This window comes from Nelumbo lutea, chromosome 1 (assembly GCF_056320005.1).
Source record: "Nelumbo lutea isolate HS-2025 chromosome 1, American lotus-T2T, whole genome shotgun sequence".
NCBI classification, from domain to species: domain Eukaryota; kingdom Viridiplantae; phylum Streptophyta; class Magnoliopsida; order Proteales; family Nelumbonaceae; genus Nelumbo; species Nelumbo lutea.
Window position 1 is genome coordinate 144,443,193 of NC_142684.1, and position 5,636 is coordinate 144,448,828.

The window sequence follows — 5,636 nt, forward strand, 5'->3', positions numbered from 1 at the left end:
GCATAATTACAATTTTTATTTTTTTATTTATTTATTCTTTTGGCTGAAGATAAAAAACTACAATTTATTTGTGAGATTTAATTGAGGGTAGTACTTGTTCAAGCACAAAATATATAACCCGTGCTAGTGAAGAATTGTCAACCATGGAAGGTAGTTTGGTCAATTTGCATCATCTCGAGGGCTAGTAACTTGACGAGATGTACAAATTGCAATTATTAGCTGTTACACACAGGTTGAGCTGATCATTAACAGTCAGCCACATTGGCATGATGCAGTTATTATAGGCAAATTAAGAAGATGTTTGGTTCCATTGACATTTATTGAAATAATGCTGTAACATCAGCATCGCATGGGCTTTTGTGTTATTGCATATAAAACTATTATTTGATTTTACCATTCATCGAATAAACACTAAGAAACTGAAATGCTTGGTTTTTATGCATGGGGCATTTGGGGAAACGCCAAATTTTCATTTCCTTTAATGTCCTAGTATTTTTTGAAATGAAATCTTGATTTGGCATGCTTTTATGGGTGTAAATGTGATGAACTTACAATTTATCTATAATTTTTGAGGACTTTAGCATGGATTTTTATGCCGGTTTTATTAATTTTTGCCTTAATTTAGCTTAATGCTAAGAATAAGTTCAGGGATAATCAATCCAAGAAAAGGAAGGAAAAAGGCAAGAAAAGAAGGTTCAAAAATACCAATTTCAGTCCAGCCCGGTCGTGGAAGCAAGAGAGAGCACTTCGGCCCAAAAAGAGCAAGTGAATTCCTTGAGAAAACCCAAGAAAATAAAGCCTAGCTATGAGTAGAATTCGGCCCAGCAAGGAAGGCCCATTTTTAGCCCAAATTACAGCCTAGAGTGTGGCCCACATGAGCTCAAAAGCAAGCTAAGTTGTAGCCCAAATAGCAGCCCAAAGGGAGCTAGGGGCGGCAACTCCTAGATGTTTCTTGAAGAGAAGGAGGGAGCACTCTAGAAGGTTCATGAGGGGTGTAATACACCCCATTCTAGAGGCTTCAAGAAGGGGCAAGAGCCCCCTTGAAAAACTATATAAGGAGGCCTCTAGGAGGGGAGAAAGTTGTTCAATTGCTTGAGAGGAAGGCTCTCCCACTCTTAGAGGTTCGGCCACCTTGAGAGAAGAGAAGAGAAGAAGGCTAGGCGCAAGGAAGAAGAAGAAGAAGGGCTGAAGGAAGTTCAAGACAAGCAAGCTAGAAGAAGAAGGTGAGTTTGAATTGAGGGTTTGTGATTCAAAGATCTTTTGTAATAAATCATTTGTAGTTTCATTCTCTTTTGATTTGAATTCAGTTTCTTAGTTATATGTTCTTTCTTCTTTCTCCTTGTTTCCATTCTTCCTTGATGTATTTCAGCTTGTAAAATTTCAGTTCAGCAATCTAATTCTTTTTGATTCATTCAAATGGTCATGCATTGTACTTGAAGTTTCTTGAATAAGGGTGTAATTGTAGAGTAATTCGGCCAACTAACCTTCAAAACTCAGATCTGAATTCTCAGATCTGAGATTGTAAGATCTGAATTGCTTGAAAGAGAATTCAGATCTGCAATTTTCAGATTGGCCGAATTAATCTACAACTTGGAATTCCTAGAGTGCTTGAGAGAGACTCTAGGAATTCAGATCTACTATTCAAGAACTGAATTGAGTGCAAGGTTAGAGATAACTTGCACAATTCAGTTGGTGATCAATTCAGATTTGAATTGATGCCTTAGAAGTGTTTGAAGAAATGCATGCATGGGGATTAGATTCTTGCTAGAGATAGAAGAACCGTCACTCATGCATAGGATGAACATGCGCTTGAGAGAGGCTGTTCATGACCTTGGGGTTTCACCAAACCAAGGCTCAATCATGATTTATTCGAATGATCCAAATTGATAGATTGCTGAATTCTGAGATTGACATTTACTGCTTACTCTTCTAACCTGATTTGAAGGCAATTGGGCCAATGATTTAAATAGATTTTAATTTAGGATTTTTTTTTAGCTTTCATTAAAGTTTTGATTTATTTGTTGATCAGATAAGAAGTGCTCAATTTAGTATTGGTAATTGTTTCCTAAATCCTCGTGGGAATGATACTTCACTCACTACTTTATTACTTGAACGGCTAATGCACTTGCTAGTGTCACAATGAGCCACACATCAAGTTTTTGGCGCCGTTGCCGGGGATTTAGAGAAACAATATTAGGAAACATTGAGCATTCTTAATCTGATCTCATTCAGCATTGCATTCATAGTTGGGTTAATTTGCTAACTTTTTCATTTCAGCTTGGACTGCAACTGCTGTACTACTGTAGTTATGTTTCTTCTTTCTTAAGTAGATTACTTTCTTTTTCTGGTTTCAGTTTTATTTTAATAAAGGCATATTTGATTTCTATTCAATCTTGGTGTTGTTCCCTTCAAAAAGAAAAAAAAAATCACATAAACATGAGTGTTGCAGATCTGAGTTGCATTCGGCACTCAGATCAGTAGATTTCAGATCTGCAGCACTCAGCCGAAAAGAATTGCTTGTGTTTCAGATTTTATTATTCTTTTCTTTCATTACAAAAAGAAAAAAAAAACAAATGAAAAAAAAAGGGAGATCTTTTGAACAACCAGAGGAGCAATTGAGAATTCGGATCAGAACTCAGATTTGAGTTCAGATCTGAATTCTGCTATTGCAGATCTGCAACAGTTCAGATCTGAGTTCCTCTAAACTCAGACCTGAACTGATGAAATTTTGAGGGGAATTGGGTGTCATCACCACCCCAATTCACCCTAGGGCACTTCTGCTATTCCCCAAAAACAATTTGGTAGCAATAACTGAAGGTAAGGCAATTGAGATTTCAGATCCGAACTCAGACTTGATTTCAGACCTGAACTCTGCTATAGCAGAACTGCAATACTCAGAAAAAAAAATATATCTGTTCTCAGCCCTTTATTATTCTTTTCTTTCATTGCAAAAAGAAAAAAAATATATTTAGATAGTGAAAAAAAAAAGAGAGAGAAAGAACCATGGAAACCAAGGATTCGGATCAGAACTCAGATCTGAGTTCAGATCTGAGTTCTCTTGAACTCAGACCTGAACTGATGTAAATTTAAAGGATAATTGGGGGTTATCGTCACCCCAATACACCCTACAAAAAATCTGCTATCTCCCAAAAACAATTGGATAGTCATGGTTGAAGAAATTCGGATCTGCAATCACCTAGATCTGAACTGGGGTTGTGAACAGAGCAGGATACAGGGCATACTTTGCTGTATTAAATAACTTGTACTCCGATCTATCTGAGCTGATTTGGTTGAAGAAAAGTATATTTAATCTGAGAATTTTTTTATGCCTCAAGAGATTTCATGAAAAGTGGCACTTCCACACCATTTTTCTATTAGAGTTCAGACCTATAGCAGGGCTACTATAGCAGACCTGCTACAGCAAGACTGAACCAGGGCAGGTTTTGAACAGGTTTGTATTACAATGAACATTACTAAATTGGCATTGTGAATTGTCCTGGGCTGATCTTTGAAATTTTTTTTTCAAGATAGATAGCTCTGATTTCAGCTGTGCATGAATAGAAAGTCTAGCAGATCTGAATGGGTGTGTGCAGCCGTGTGTACTACATTCCAATAAGTGTATACTCCATCAAGGGCTACATTGATGGAGCCATGTTTCTTCTCTTGATACTTGATTGTTCCATCCTTAGTTTCAGTTTTAATGTAGCTTATGCAAATCAAATTTCTCTTCTTCTTTTGGTTCTAAAAAAATATATATATATAAATAAATAAATAAATAAATCTCAAAATGAGTTCAGATCTGAATTGCATTCATCAATCAGACCTGCACTCATCCAAAAAGATTTTGGTTGCATTGCTGTATTTTGTTTTAGTTTTCTTCCTTTAAAAAAAAAAGAAAAGAAAAGAAAAATAGAAAAAGAAAAGAAAAAGAAAATAAGATCCCAGCAGCCACACCATGGTGAATACAGGTCTGATTTCAGATCTTTTTACTACTGATTGATTTCGGTTTTGTGCAGATCTGTATACAGCATGTTTCATTGCTAATATCAGTAGGTTATCCTGCTGAATTGCTCAGTTTTAGTATGGCTACTCCATCTGGTGTTTGGTGATGCATAGCTCATCAAAACAGTGGGCTCAGATCTGATATTTAGTAGCCTTCCAATATGGAAATCAGACCTGAGCACAACTGTACTGTTATCAGCAGCTGCTATTATATTTATTGTTGTTCTCAGTGGCTTCTGAGATTTCAGAGCTGATCTCAATTTTGTGTAGAACTGATGTCTGAATTGCTATCAATCCTTTGTACATTGACTTCAGTTTAGTGTATTGACCTTCAGTAGCACAGAAGAGCCTTTTAATATGAAACTCAGACCTGAACACAATCACTGCTGATCCGCACTTGGCTGTCCTCAGTAGCTGCTAAGATTTCATAACTGTATATTACTGTTCTCAGTAGCTACTGAGATTTCAGCTCTCAGCAGTTTAGATCTGTGTAATTAAATCCTGTCCCTGATTTCAGCAATATAAAGAAGAGGAATTTGTAAACTGTTGTTCTACTCAGAGATTACTGAATTCAGACCTGTTTGTAAATAGCTACTGAATTCTGTATATTGAATAAAATGTTGATATGCTTTTAGTTAGCTGCATTTATTTATTTTAGGATGTAGGTTTGTATATTCCAATACTTCACTTTACATTTTCAGTTGTAATAGGATTAGTTATTTATTTTCTTTTGTGAATATTGGCCTTTTTATTGCTTTGACCTTTACAGTTTATGACAAGCAGACCTGAACTGGAAGAGATCCTTTACGACCCGGAGATTGAACGGACTCTCCGTGTCCGTTTGACAGCTGCTAAGCAAGTCAGACAAGAAGCACAAGAAATGGCTGAACAAAAAACTATGATGGATTATGCCAAGCCCACCCTCACCGGGACTGTCTCCAGCATTATCAGGCCAACTATTGCTGCCAATAACTTTGAAATTAAACCGGCCATAATCCAAATGATACAAAATATGGTTCAGTTTTGTGGTATGGCCCATGAGGATCCAAATGCCCATATTGCTAACTTCTTGGAAATCTGTGACACCTTCAAACACAATGGGGTAAGTGATGATGCCATCCGGCTGAGGTTATTCCCATTTTCTTTGAAGGATAAAGCCAAAGCTTGGTTGAACTCATTACCAGCAGGATCTATAGCCACATGGGACGAAATGGCCAGTCGTTTTCTCTCTAAATATTTTCCCCCTTCTAAAACTGCTAAAATGAGGAATGACATCACTACTTTTTTCCAGCAAGAGGGGGAATCTCTCTATGAGTCCTGGGAATGTTACAAGGAGCTACTAAGGAGGGTTCCTCACCATGGCCTTCCGATTTGGCTGCAGGTGCAAACATTTTATAATGGTCTGACCGATTCAAACAAGACCATCTTAGATGCAGCAGCTGGGGGCTCCATAAACAATAAGACTCCCGAGGTTGCCCATGCACTCATCGAGGAGATGGAAGCCAATAACTACCAATGGCATTCAGAAAGGACACCAGTTAGAAAAGCAGCATGGCCTTCATAATGTGGATACATACACAGCTCTCTCTGCACAAATAGGAGCACTTAGCAAAAAATTTGATGAGATGCAGATG

At 37.3% G+C, this 5,636-nt stretch overlaps 1 non-coding gene across 1 annotated transcript; it reads right to left on the reverse strand.

Moving 5' to 3' along the window:
- Nucleotides 1–5,260: 5,260 nt before the first annotated feature.
- LOC148878113 (small nucleolar RNA R71) lies at nt 5,261–5,367 on the reverse strand. The gene has a single exon (XR_016106358.1). It is a non-coding gene; the product is annotated as a small nucleolar RNA R71 (small nucleolar RNA).
- Nucleotides 5,368–5,636: the final 269 nt, after the last annotated feature.